General features: G+C 48.3%; 1 pseudogene; it reads right to left on the minus strand.

Annotated features, from left to right (window-relative positions):
- Positions 1–5,205: 5,205 nt before the first annotated feature.
- Positions 5,206–5,382, minus strand: LOC146012781 (U2 spliceosomal RNA; annotated as a pseudogene).
- Positions 5,383–15,619: the final 10,237 nt, after the last annotated feature.

The following is a 15,619-nucleotide window of genomic DNA, read 5'->3' on the forward strand; positions in this document are numbered from 1 at the left end:
GGGTGGTGGTTATGCCGCGAATTGCAGGAGGGGTCGTGGGGGGGGTTCTTTTTGCAGCGAATCGCGGTAGGGGGGGTTGCGGGGGAGCGGGTGTTTTTGCCGCGAATCGCGGGAGGGGGGGGGGGGCGCGTGGGGGGGGGGAGGTTTTGCCGCAAATCGCGGGAGGGGGGGCGCTCACCTGGTGGCTGTGGAGTAGCAGTGCTGGGCAACATGGGAAGTCAGTGGGTGTCTGGCACTGTCTGTGGGCTCACTGGGCTGGTTCTCTATCACATACCTCCCAACATGACCCTCTCCAGGAGGGACACAATGCTCTGTTTCTAGACTTCCCCTTAATGTATGATTGCCATCACCTGTTTTAAACAGGTTAATTTCTCAGAAAGGTGTTCAGCACAGATGAAGGCAATCACACATTAAGAGGAAAGTCCAGGAACAGAGCGTTATAGACACAGACACCCACTTTGAGTGACAGATGTAGCCAAATATATAGGAGATAGTGAAACTCCAGTTTTAAAAATGAACTCATTTATTAGTGCTTTAACTGTATTTGGTGACAGGAATTCTGGGAACCTAGTAGGTTTACAATAGGCAGCAGCAGAATGTGAAATGCAGTTTAGGCCTCACAGTAATCCTTTGCCAGGCTTACAGGCATACTTGCCTACTTTTGAAAACTAGTTTCAGGGAGATTATATTTGGTAATAGAATTTTGCACAGCGCCCCATTGAGGGGGCATGTCATGCTCCACCCAAAGGGCGTGTCTAGTTCCATATATGGAGAGATTGTGAAAAGAGATTGTGAACGTGGCACCTAGAAGCGTGGGTGTTTACTGCTACATTCCGGGGTTAAAGTGAGGGGGAACGGGGTGGAACCGAGTTCCACCACCTCTAATAGTGAGGTGGAATATTTTAACCTCCACATTGGCCCTGCACAGTAATTCTCACAGAAAAGCATTCTAGTTTGCAGGGGGGATTCCAAAAACCCTACCACTGGCCCTATCTCTGCCTAATGGGGGGAGGGTAGGAGGGGGGGGGGGGGCAATTAGGCAGCATAGAGAAAAAGGAGGGTAGGCAACTATGATGTAACGGTGTTAAGTGGGCAAGGTGACATGAGGGAGATTGCTACTCTAATAAGGGAGAGAGGGAGATTGCTGCTATGTCAGGGAGTCTCCTGCAGAATGCAGGAGGGCAGGTAACTATGATGTAACAGTGTAATGTGGGCTAGGTGACATGAAGGAGATTGCTAGACTAATGAGGGAGAGAGGGAGATTGCTACTATGTCATGGAGTCTCCTGCAGAATGCAGGAGGGTAGGTAACTATGATGTAACAGTGTAATGTGGGCTAGGAGACATGAGGGAGATTACTAGATTAATGAGGGAGAGAGGGATATTGCTGCTATTTCAGGGAGTCTCCTGCAGAATGCAGGAGGGGAGGTAACTATGATGTAACAGTGTAATGTGGGCTAGGAGACATAAGGGAGATTACTAGACTAATGAGGGAGAGAGGGAGATTGCTGCTATTTCAGGGAGTCTCCTGCAGAATGCAGGAGGGGAGGTAACTATGATGTAATAGTGTAATGTGGGCTAGGTGACATGAGGGAGATTACTAGACTAATGAGGGAGAGAGGGAGATTGCTGCTATGTCAGGGAGTCTCCTGCAGAATGCAGAATGGTAGGCAACTATGCTTTCAGGTTTATTATGGAGGGTTCAATAGGTCGACACACATTTTCCCCAAAAAATGGCAAGTGTAACTTTTTCCACTAATTTGGCTTAACCATACAAAATGACACAAAAAAACTTGCGTCGACCAATTCTGTGTAGATCTTCTGTTCCTGTTGACATAAGGCATGTTGACCGTATGGCCTCAATCCATTTATTATCAGTCTTTTAAGCCACACCCCATTATGGAGCAGCGGTATCAGCACTAACAGTCACCCAACAGAACAGCGCTGGAGATAACAGCGGCTTTTGTAGGTACTACAGCGGGGGATATGGTCATTATGTCGACCCTATTAAGGTCGACATACATTAGGTGGAATACTGAAGATCGGCAGGGCTTAGGTCGTCACCTGAAATAGGTTGACATGGCTTAGGTCGACACAAGCATTAGGTCAACAATAGGAAGTTCCCATTGTGAACCTAATGACTGTGTCGACCTTCCGACCCAGGCCAACCTTAGCCATGTCGATCTATTTCAGGTGTTGACCTACGCCCTTTCGACCTTGAGTGGTCGACTTTAATGCAGTCTACCCTATGACCCATACCCTTACAGAGGAATTAGGCCGCACCTCCCGGAACTAAACACAGTGGGGTCACCCAGGTGCAGTGATGTCATCCCGCCGGGGTCACGGCATAGTAGAAGGAGACCATGTAAGAGCATACTCCTATCAAAAAATGTGTTCGTTACAGGTTATCTTAAGCCAGGGATGGGGAACCTTCAGCCCGCCAACTGTTGTTGGACTGCACATCCCAGCATGCCTTGCTACAGTCTTGCTATTTGGCCATACTAAAACTGTTGCAGGGCATGCTGGGATGTGTAGTTTAACAACAGATGGAGGGCCAAAGGTTCCCCATCACTGTCTTAAGCACCTGAGTGCCAACGTCTCTGCGAGAGACGTTCAAGATATCCACTAGAAATGCTGCCAGCGTCGCTCACATGTGTTATATCAATTCAAATAAAAAAAATCACTTGGTGCTCAAAGGGTTAATGCCAGCTGTAATATAATATCATGGTTTCATTTTACCTTTTTTAGGCAATATGTGGGTTTTGCAATAAGGTCATACAATGCCGCTGTTGACAATAACATGATAATGATACGTGTATAAAGTTGATATTAAAGCCTCTCTGTTTTTTTTGTTTTTTTTAGTTTGAAGAAACTCAGGAGCCCGAGGTGTGCTCCCTACCACCAGTGCTGTGCCTAAACACGTGCAAAGGGGGCCATGCGATCGAAGTGGGCCATCTCCCGAAGGAGACCGGGCCCCGTTTTTCCCCTAGCCCCTCTCAACCATAAGGCCGAAGAGGGGAAAATAGGGAACGGTGGGTCCTCTTCGCCGAAGCTTAGAGAGACCCTCATTCCTCAACCCCCGGAAGGGTTAGGACGGTGGGTCCACCGCACCCGAAGGTTTGGAGAGACCCTCGGTAGACTTCCCTCCGCCTTGCGGCTCGGGGTCGTTCTCGGGGGGCACGAAGCTCTCCCCAAAAGGCGAGAGCTTCGGCACATTGGGGAAATGGAAGGCCCGAAAGGGTCGACCACACTACCCAAAAAACGTGACAAACTACAAAAAAACAAGGAACGTGAAAAGTGACAAACGTGAGAGGGGAAGAGAAATAAATAATAAAGATACCTCAGCCAGAGGGCCGGGGTGGGGGTGTGAAAAATTGTCCTACCTCATCCAAAAGGACGAGGTAAGGACGTGAAGCGCATACCTAGAGGGGAAGTGCGCAGTGCTAGTGCTTACTAGTGCATGGTGATTTTGGGATCACCCGTGCATGTTCGGCACCCCCGAGTTTCCCCGGGGGCACAGTGCAGCCTCGGACTCCAGGCAGCCGACCGATCAGCGTCCGACCAAGGTTTCTCTGTTCCCATCGTAGGGCATTTTCCAACCCCTGGCATGGGAATGGGTACTCCACTGGGCTTTTCGACTGACTCCCTTAGGGGCTGTGACCCCCTCGGAAGAGCAATCTACTCAGTCTCAGTGTTTCTCCGATCCCAAGGTTAAGGTACTAAGCTGGGCCTTTCGCGGTCTCCCCATCAGAGGCTACGAACCTCTGGAACAGGAGCCATCTACTCAGTCCCAGCCTTTCTCCGCTCCTTGGGAATGGATACTAGACTGAGCCTTTTGCTGTCTCATCCTTCGGGGGCTACGAACCCCGTCAAGAGAGTCAAACTACTAGGCCCAGTGTTTCTCCCCCCCTCTTACCAGTGGGTTTACGGAAACAACACCTCCTACCAAAGGCAGAGGTGAAGGTACTCAGCCAGACTTTTCACCACTTCCAGGCAAAAAAGAGGGGTCCCACACCCTCCGCCCATCAGAGCAGCTACTCAGTCCAGCCTTTCTCTATTCTCTGCCAGAGGCCAGTCCATACCCACTGATAAGAACAGATGAGTTTGAAAAAAACTCAGGAGCCCGAGGTGTGCTCCCCACCACCAGTGCTGTGCCTAAACACGTGCAAAGGAGGCCGTGCGATCGAATGGGTCCGTCTCCTAGGAGACAGGGCCCCGTTTTTCCCCTAACCCCTCTCAACCATAAGGCCGAAGAGGGGAAAATAGGGAACGGTGGGTCCTCTTCGCCGAAGCTTAGAGAGACCCTCATTCCTCAACCCCCGGAAGGGTTAGGACGGTGGGTCCACCGCACCCGAAGGTTTGGAGAGACCCTCTGTAGACTTCCCTCCGCCTTGCGGCTCGGGGTCGTCCTCGGGGGGCACGAAGCTCTCCCCAAAAGGCGAGAGCTTCGGCACATTGGGGAAATGGAAGGCCCGAAAGGGTCGACCACACTACCCAAAAAAACGTGACAAAACTACAAAAAACAAGGAACGTGAAAAGTGACAAACGTGAGAGGGGGAAGAGAAATAAATAATAAAGGACCCTAGCCAGAAGGCCAGGGTGGGGGTGTGAAAAATTGTCCTACCCCATCCAAAAGGACGAGGTAAGGACGTAAAGCGCATACCTAGAGGGAAAGTGCGCAGTGCTAGTGCTTACTAGTGCATGGTGATTTTGGGATCACCCGTGCATGTTCGGCACCCCCGAGTTTCCCCGGGGGCACAGTGCAGCCTCGGACTCCAAGCAGCCAGCCAGTCAGCGTCCGACCAAGTGTTTCTCCGCCTCACCAGCAGGCCCTTTCCGGCCCCCCGGCATGGGAATGGATACTCCACCGGGCTTTTCGATGAGTCTCCCCCACAGCGGCCGAATAGACCAACCGAAGGAGAAGAAAACACCTACTCAGTCCCGACATTTCACCTCTCCCAGGGATTGAGTACTGGGCTGGGCTTTTTGCTTTCTCCCTGGCCGAGGTCCATTGTACCCCCCGGACAGTGAGCAATCTACTCGGTCCCAGCTTTTCCCGTCTTCCTGGGATTGGATACTAGACCAGGCTTTTCGAGTGACTCTCCCTCGGAGGCTATAGACCCCCGAACAAGAGCCCCATCTACTAGGCCCGATGCTTCTCCCCTCCCTACCAGTAGGAGAGTGTGTTCCCCCCCCTACGGCAGGATGAAGATACTCAGTGAGACTTTGCACCCGCCCAGAACATGAGGTATACCAGGTCCTCAGCTCAGTAGCAAGGTGGTTTAGTCCAACCTTTCTCTATTCTCTGCCAGGGGGGCGGTCCAGACCCAACTGATAAGAACAGATACTACACTTGATCTTAGCCAAAAGGCCGAGAAGCCTCTCTGTTGCTGCAGTTTTCATGCAATAGCTTTATAGACCAATTAAAATTATTTATAGACCCACGGATGGATGAATGAGCCTATTGTTCATATCAAGACATATTTAATGACCTTTTACATTAACATACTATAGGGGAAATGTGCCATTGCCCATAGCAGCCAATCAGCTTCTGTCATTTCAAAGACTGTGCTAGATAAATGAAAGTTAGGAGCTGATTGGTTACTTTGCCCCCGAAAGGGGGCGTGGTCTACGCGAAGGAGGGCGCGGTATATGCAAATCAGCCTCCATTAGGATACACCCTGTTTTAACCCTCTGTGACGCTGAATAGAAGCTGTGCGCATGCGCACAATGTCTATTCACTTCAGGCTGGGGGACTCCCAACTAGCCCCCCCACCACCATGGGACACTGCCGGTGGGACTGTCCCAAAAAAAACGGGACGGTCCCGCGAAAAACGGGACAGTTGGGAGGTATGTGTTATGTATATCTGTACTGGCACTGTTTTAACTGTTACCTAAATGGCTGTTGCACAGCAATCCAAATCAAATTCCTAGTATACGCAAGTATACCTGGCCAATAAAGCCGATTCTGATTATATCCAAAGCATTTCACTGGGGAGTCATGCATGCTATGTATACAATCTTCCACTAGGGGGCCTTCAGATACTTCTAAATTAGTGAAGAAATAACATTTATAGGACTACACAGGGATCTTTGGGACTTACCTGCTGGATAAGGCAAGTGGCAGTTTGTTAGGGACTTATTTACTATATATTATTATTTACAATTCATGTATGGACATTTTATACGTTCTGTGTGAGAAATGCATTTTATAGAGCATTACACTGTTACATGTTTTGAGGTATATAAATAAAAGCTGGGAGAAAATGGTCTGACCCCACATTGATATGTAGATCACCCAGAGTAGATCTGGATTTGTCTGCTAAAACTCAGAAATTACTTCATTTGAATCAGCATAAACCATAGTTGCCTACCCTCCTGCATGCTGCAGGAGACTCCCTGACATAGCAGCAATCTCCCTCTCTCCCTCATTAGTCTAGCAATCTCCCTCATGTCACCTAGCCTACATTACACTGTTGCATCATAGTTACCTCCCCTCCTGCATACTGCAGGAGACTCCCTGAAATAACAGCAATCTCCCTCTCTCCCTCATTAGTCTAGCAATCTCCCTCATGTCACCTAGCCCACATTACACCGTTACATTTTTGGGGAAAAAAAGGAATGAGAGACAGATACATTTACATTGAATCATCAGCACCATTTCCCAGCACATTACCAAGTATAGTAGCTCTTACTAACTGCTTTGGGTCTCATCTGTATTTGGATTTAAGTAGTTTTACAAGATTCCCCTCAGATATAGCAGTACACAGCCACGCTTCTAGGTGCCACGTTCACAGTCTCTTTTTCACAATCTTTCCTTATATGGAACTAGACATGCCCTTTGGGTGGATCATGACATGCCCCCTCAATAGGGCAGTGTGCTAAATTCTATTACCAACTATAAGCTTCCTGAAACTAGTTTTCAAAAGTAGGCAAGTATGGCATAAACATGCTACACCGTGGTGCCAACCAACCAGATTTGACCAATTATTGTATTGTAAACAATGATAGACAAAATTGGATTAGTCGCTATTGTCAACAACTCCACTTCTGTGTTAGAAGCCTAATTTTGCGCAAAATGTTCATTAGCAGTGTTTGATTGGTAAATGAACACAGTTACTCTGATACAGTTATTCTGAGTGACCTTATAATCGGACACATTTACCGAATAGGTGGAAACAAATTAGATAGTGTGTATACAAATTAGGTGCAATTACTAGCACCACTATCTGGCAACACACTAGGATATCTAAGACGCCGATATGCCAACTTAGGTGATTTGCACTAATACGACTCCCACTGTATGAAGAGTCAATTATTTGGATTATATATCCTCTAATTGATAACCACATAATATCTGGTACAGCTGGTTTACATTAAGATACTGCAATAAGTGCGCTCAGTGACTCATGCGCTAAAATCACAGTAATAAATTGTATAACGCTGGACATAGGGAACTCGCCTCCAGCACATGTGGGGAGTAATTTATTGGCCAATGTGTACCCTGCAATAAAAGGGTGCAATTATTAGCACAGCTATTCCATCATCTCCAACTGTACCCATACGCGATATATCTAACAGCAGTGTCTGTTTGGCAATGATTATAGTTACTCTGATGGAGTGACCTTATATTTGTACAATCCTATTCGTAGGTGGCAATTAATTTAATGATGTGTGTACACGTGCAATCAATAGAACCATTATCTGACATCTTACTACTACATTTGAGAAGCCTATGCGTCAATCTGCAGGATTGCACTTTGAATATAATGGAAATCAGAGGCGTAACTAGACATTCGTGGGCCCCATAGCAAAAGTTTGTAAGGGCCCCCTATTTAGCAACTGATGGTGATAAATGTATGTAAAACATTACTTACACAGCAAAAATGGGCCCCCTTCAGCTCTGGGCCCCATAGCAGTTGCACCCCTTGCACCTATGATAGTTACGCCCTTGATGGAAATGGCTCCATGTTATATGAGAATATTGTAGAACTACATGCTGTACAGAGACGTTCTGACCATAGGCGAATCTAGAATTATGGTAATGGGTGGTCCCAAATCTAGACATAACAGTAGGGGGACCTTAGCGCGGCGTAGCCGCGTGGCAAAAGGGGCGTGGCCTCATGGGAAGGAGGCGTGGCATCACAAAAAGGGGTGTGGTGTTACACTTTAGACCATACACAGTAATGCCCATAACACATTTTAGTAAACTCTGTAATACCCATTACACATAAAGCCACACGCCGTAATGCCACTTACACATAAGGCCACACACCATAATGCCCATTACACATTGTGCCACACATCATGATGCCTATTACATACTATATAACAAACTGTTATGCCCCTTACCTACGTGCTCATTGCTAGGGGGTTCTTGCTTGATGGCACCATAGTACCCATTACACATGATGCCGCACACCATAGTACCCATTACACATGATGCTGCACACATAATGTCCCTTACACATGATGCAGCACACATAATGTCGCTTACACATTATGCTGCACACAATAATGCCCCTTCACATTAAGCCACACATTATGCATGATTCCCCCACATACCGCTACTTGTAGCGTCCCTTAAGCAATGCCCCCAAAAGTGCCACTTACTGTAAATTTTTATATGAGCCTTCGCTGCTGCTGCAGGGAGAGATGGAGAGTGGTGCAGCTGCTTCTATGGGGAGAGGAGCAGAGCGCAGCGCAGAGCACGCTCACACTCCCCTCCTGGTGTCCCCTCTATCCGAGGGGACATTTGAAATATTGTGCGCGCTGTTGTTGTGCGTGATGTCGGGGGAGCACGCCGGGCGCCGGCACCTCATGATTAAAGGGGGGGGGGGAGGCTGAGGTGAAAGCGGGAAGAAGAATTGGAGTGGAAGCTGCAGGGGTGACAGTCATTGACAGCTGGGCAGAGAGCAGGGGGCTGCCCGGCTGTATTCAGAGCACTGCAGGTCACGGCTGTTTGAAATAATACCCCTTTCACAACAGAAAATTCAGGGATTTACCCAGGAAAATGGTCCCAGGATCATGCAGGGACATTCCCAGGCTGACACCTTATACACCAGCCTAGTCCCTGCATTTTCTGGTGTGAGGGGGAGAGACAACCACTTCCCTCTCCCTACCCCCCTTTAACCAACCAGCTATATCTTCAGAACTAACTTTCTTGGTCCAACTATGTCTGGAGTCACCTTTGGGCTGGTGGTCTTATGGTAAGCCTGTGTGGTATCCCCTGTGGTGCAGAAAGAATTGTAGTTAACCAACGCGTTTCCCCGCCTCCGGTAACGGTCTCAGCGGCTTTTTCAAGGAAAGAAAGGAAGAGTAGCAAGTAGATGCCTGTTTAATAGGTCTCATATTTATACCTCAGGATGGTCTGACTTAGCGCCGTCTGGCCGTTTCTGGCTATGCGGCGGCTTTTCGTTGTTTGTTGCTCTGTTTCCGGTCTGTGCGTTCCACTGGACCGGAAACACGTCATTTTGCGTTCCATTTGGCCGTCATTGAAGTGTCCGTCTTTTGTATTCCCTCCGTTTTAGCTTCACAGGTTATTTTAGCGCTCGCCACGCTAATATGACCGCGACCAACTAAAGAGAAGCAAAATCTACTTGGTTTTAAACTTAATTTGACACGACCGGTTGTGCAACTATATTTTATATAACCCCCCCAATTTCCTTTTTTTTAAATTGTGTCTTAATTTTCTGTGTATGTTTTATATGTTTTTTATATTGGTACATAAATAAATTGCATGTACTACAGGTCGAGTATCCCGTATCCGAATATCCGTTATCCGAATTATTCCGAAATACGGACATTCCAGAAAGTGAAAAAAATTTTTTTTTTTGCTAAAAACTCACTGGGGACATATGTAACAGCATCACTGGGGACATGATATGTAACTGGCACTATATATGTGCAAGACAATGATTGCTTGGCATTCAAATTCAGTGCTGAGATAGTACACACATTTTGTTTCACGTTTTGAAACCTTGTTTTTTGAACAATTAAAATATGTTTGTGTGTATTTTATGTGGTAATAAAATATATTTGTGTGTATATTATGTGTTTATACAGCATAAATGCAAGATACTTCAAAATACATCATTGAAATATTAAAATATTCCGAAATACGGAATAATCCGTTATCCAAAATTCTCCTGGTCCCGAGCATTTTGGATACGGGATACTCAACCTGTATATACCCCTTCATTGCGCAGTTCTACTCTGTTTTTTTTCTCTGGTAATCAACTTGGGGAACCGAGCTACCCCCCACAGAACAGCAGCAGTTAACGGGGTGCAATAGTCTGTGCTATATTTGAATACTTTTAACGGATTAGTAAGGTCAACCCACTCGCAGCGCAGGACTTAGCCAAAACCTTCTTTTTCAGAACTAACTGACCCATTTACATGAGACCAGTATCATATTGAAGAACTTTTGAGTTGGCTTCGAATGATTTTGGTCCCGTGAAACTGGACTGTTTGGTTACAGAGAAATCTGCCCTCAAAGAACATAAACAGTCATGAAATTACATTTAAGAAATGAAAAAAACAAAACGGTTTAACCTCAATATCCCTGGAACCAATTAACCCATATGGATCCAGCCTGGTATCAGATTGAAGGCCCAGCAATTTGGGTTCGACTGAGATCAACCTCGAGCTTCAGTGATGCCGAAGGCGGAACTGGCAGCCGTTGAACTGGGTGGGGGTCGGAATTAGCGGGTCCCATGTTATCCTATAGGGAAAATATACCAACTTTGCCTGGTCGTATCTCCGGTTCCCAGGGGGCTAGAGACACGGGGCTGGACTCGTTGGAAAGCTCCAGCCCTTAGCTACAAAATGAGCTAATGGGTGGTCCTGTGCACCCCCGGACCACCCCCTAGATTCGCCTATGGTTCTGACATCATTTTGATAAAAGCAGATAATAGCTTATCAAACAAGACCAACATTAGTGGTCAGAGTGGTAGTGAGCAGCGATCTGCTCTTATAACTACACACACATTCAGGGCCGGTGCTAGGGGGTTCGGCGCCCTCCTGCAAACTATAAATTTGCGCCCACCCAAGCTTTGCAAAGGGACAGTGCACACGGAAAGAAAAACGTGTGATCTCACAAGGAAGGGGAATGGCCACACAATAGTACTCCTACTCCATATTACGCCACACAGTAGCACAATATTATTCACCTTACACAGCTGTAAATAGCCATTTTGGTGCCATGAGTTAAAAAACAGGGAGAGTTCGTTTTTGCCGTGCAAAAATGTAGGAGCGTGGCTTCACGGGGAAGGGGCGTGGTCACATAAAAATATCAATTACACCGTACTCCCCATACGGTGCTTCACACCTCAATGCCCATTACACATTATACCCCACACAGTAACGCAAATTATACCTGACACACATCATGATGCCCCTTACACAATATGCAGCACACCATAATGACCATTACACATTATGCCACACACAATAATTCCCCTTACAAAATATACCATGCACCATAATGCCCATATGACATTGACACACATTATGCTACACATAATGCCCAAGTACTCCTGCATATGCCCACATTTGTAGCATTGCTTATTCATAATGCCCACACCAGTTGCCAAAAGTAGTTGCTCTGCTTATACATAGTGCTCACACCAGTTGCCGACATTAGTAGCACTGTGTAACCATATGCCCACACCAGTTGCCGACAGCAGTAGCGCTGCCTATACACCTTGCCGACAGCTGTAGTGCTGCCTATACACGTGCCCACACCAGTTGCCGACATTAGTAGCGCTGCCTATACACATACTCACACCAGTTGCCGAGATTAGTAGCGCTGCATAACCATATGCCAACACCAGTTGCCGACATTAGTAGCACTGCCTATACAAATATGCCCACACCAGTTGCCAACAGAAAAAGCACTGCCTATACACAAGCCCACACCAGTTGCCGACATTAGTAGCGCTGCCTATACATAATGCCCACACTAGTTGCCGACAGTAGTAGCGATGCCTATACATAACACCCACACCAGTTGCAGACACTAGTAGTGCTGCCTATACACGTGTCCACACCAGTTGCCGACAGTAGTAGCGACGCCTATACATAACGCCCACACCAGTTGGCGACAGTAGTAGCGATGCCTATACATAACGCCCACACCAGTTGACGACAGTACAATCTCTGCCTATACATGTGCTCACACCAGTTGCCAACATTAGTAGTGCTGCCTATACACACGTGCTCACACCAGTTGCCGACATTAGTAGCGCTTCCTATACACATGCTCACACCAGTTGCCAACAGTAGTATCGCTGTCAATACACGCACTCACACCAGCTGCCGACATTAGTAGCACTGCCCAGTGGTGTAGCTAGGTGCCACTGTGCCCGGAGCAAGGGCGTGTTTCGCGCCCCTTCCGCCATTTGTAGTAGGCAGGGCTCTTGCACGGCGAAAAGGGCCTAACATTATACGACACACCGTAATACACATTGCACATTTTAGCGAACTTTGTAATACCCATTACACATAAAGCCACATGCCATAATGCCAATTACACATAAGGCCACACTTGATCTGTCCTGCGAGTCTACGTCCTCCGCCTGCCAGCTCTTCCCCCACATTAGACGCACGGGTGGATGGCTTCAGCATCATGATGTCACCCACACTATGTCCATCACTGGCTTCCAGGGATCAAGAGGAAATTAATGTAAGACAGATGGCCGGGCCCCTGGAGCGGAGGCGGCTGGACATGTCCTCATACAGGAGGCCGGCAGCCATGTTCCTGTAGCCGCGGCCATGTTTTGAAAGCTGCCACTTACAGGACTGGATATGTATTTACAGTTTCTTTATAGTGCAGCAGATTCCGTTGCGCTTCACAATAGTAGACAATGATAAAACAAACTGGGTAACAACAGACAGACTTGGAAGTAGGAGGGCCCTGCTGCAAGCTTACAATCTATAGGGCCAACTGACCAAAAGCCACAACATCCGTATTCTACAGGTATTCAGCTAGATGGAAATTATTGATCTAAAGTTTGATTATAGTTTACACTAGGGCACAATAAATAAGCAAAGTACAAAAAAACGCAATAGGTGGTCTGGATTTCCATATTCCCCCAAGTAAAGCTCCCACTTCCTGTATTCCTGAACTGCAAGCAGGACAGAGCTTGCCTCTCTCCAAGCAGCCAGCACCCTGTGTACTCACCAGGGGCTGGCTGGCAACTTTTAGCCTAGGGGGCAAGTCCAGAGCACTGGCCCATAATCAGCCAAGTCACCGTCGGAAGGAATGCTTTTGCGCGCCGTAGGCGCGCCGAAAAATTAGGGGCGTGGCCTATCATAAGGGGCGTTGCCTGTACCATGATTGTATTGTGTACCTGCAGATTGCACATTTTAGCGAACCTTGTAATACCCATTACACATAAAGCCACATGCCGTAATGCCAATTACACATTATGCTGAACACCATGATGCCAGTTACACATTACGCCCAACACTGCGATGCTAATTACTCAATACACCGCACACTGTGATGCTAATTACACATTATGCTGCACACCTTGATGCCCATTACACCCCATACTGTGATGGCAATTACCCAATGCTCCCCACACCGTAATGTCCATTACGCCCCATACCATGATGCCCATTACACCGCACAATGTGATGTCCACAGTGCCAGATATGCCCCCACAGTGCAAGATATTCCGCCACAGTACCAAATACACATATGCCCCCACAGTGCCAGACACAAATGCCGCCACAGTGCCAGATATTCTGCCACAGTGCCAAATACGCATATTCCTCCACAGTGCCAGATATGCCCCCAGAGTGCCAGAGACACATATGCCCCCTCAGTGCCAGAGACACATATTCCCCCACAGTGCCAAAGACACATATGCCCCCACAGTGCCAGATATGCCCCCACAGTGCCAGAGACACATATGCCCCCACAGTGCCAGAGACACATATGCCCCCACAGTGCCAAATACACATATGCCCCCACAGTGCCAGATACACATATGTCCCCACAGTGCCAGATACACATATGCCCCCACAGTGCCAGATACACATATGCCCCCACAGTGCCAGATATGCCCCCACAGTGCCAAATACACATATGCCCCCACAGTGCCAAATACACATATGCCCCCACAGTGCCAGATACACATATGCCCCCACAGTGCCAAATACACATATGCCCCACTGTGCCAGATACACATATGCCCCCACAGTGCCAAATACATATATGCCCCCACAGTGCCAGATATGCCCCCCACAGTGCCAGATACACATATGCCCCCACACAGTGCCAGATATGCCCCCACACAGTGCCAGATATGCCCCCACACAGTGCCAGATATGCCCCCACACAGTGCCAGATATGCCCCCACACAGTGCCAGATATGCCCCCACAGTGACAGAAACACATATGCTGGGGTGAGGGAGGGGGGGGGGGGGGGAGAGCGCTTACCCACTCGCTAGCTGCGGGCCGTGCTGCGGCTGGATCAGCTTCTCCAGCCCTCCTGCGCTGGCCGCGGCTTCCAGAACACGGCCGCGGCTACAGGAAAATGGCCGCCGGCCTCCTGCACTGAGAACATGTCCTCAGTGCAGGGGGCCGGCGGCCATTTTCCTGTAGCCGCGGCCGTGTTCTGTAAGCCGCGGCCAGTGCAGGAGGGCTGGAGAAGCTGATCCAGCCGCAGCACGGCCCGCAGCCAGTGGGTGGGTAAGCGGCCCGGGGGGCATATGGCACTCTGCCCCCCGGCCCAGCCCGCCCCTGGTACTCACTGATAACACACTAAAGGTCCATACACACTGGCCGTCCTCAAAGCCACTCATCTGCTGGTATAACCAGCAGATGAGTGGCTTTCCCGGTGATGGTGCAGGCTGCACCAGAGCTCATCACTGGTGCATACACACTGGGCGGCTTTGGGCTGAAAGTCGTCCAGTGTGTATGGGCCTTAAGAGGTTTCACAACGAAGGTGTGTGCTCACCACTAAGGACGGCGCCGCCAACTGTAAGGAATAGGGCATAAAAGTTCACAGAATAATCTCAGTTTTCTGCTCTCTAGAAAGGGAGAACTAGATCACTTTGATGCAATGATCATATTCTGTGACAACCATAGTTCCTGTTCCATAGTTCATGTGACAACCATAGTTGTAATGGATCATCCACACGCATGATACCCTGCAACTACATGCATGTGTGAATGAATGCTATTAGGAAGTAGACAGAATGTCATGTTGCAGAAGAGGATGATATTAATGAGATTTGCACAGTGACAGCCAGGTTCCTCTTTACAGTGTGCCCAATCTCCTTACACACAGAATACATATATTCATGCTTTCACATGTGACATGTATGTACTGACTGTGCAATCAGGACCTCCACCCTCTGCACATGTTACATCAGAAGCCCCCCCAGGCTGACTCACTTGACTACACAGTAGGCTACTGATGTATGAGTCAGCTGTGGATGTACATGTATAAGGCCAGCCGTGTTCTCTGCACACACCTGTACAAAGATGTCCAGCCCATGTCCCGCTCACACATGCACAGCAGCACAGGTATAGAAAGGATATCCCTGGATAGCTCCATCCACTTACCCCTCGTCCGGACTCTGCTGCGCGTCATTCGCCTCCTCAT

This window comes from Crinia signifera, chromosome 6 (assembly GCF_055691185.1).
Source record: "Crinia signifera chromosome 6, ASM5569118v1, whole genome shotgun sequence".
NCBI lineage: Eukaryota > Metazoa > Chordata > Amphibia > Anura > Myobatrachidae > Crinia > Crinia signifera.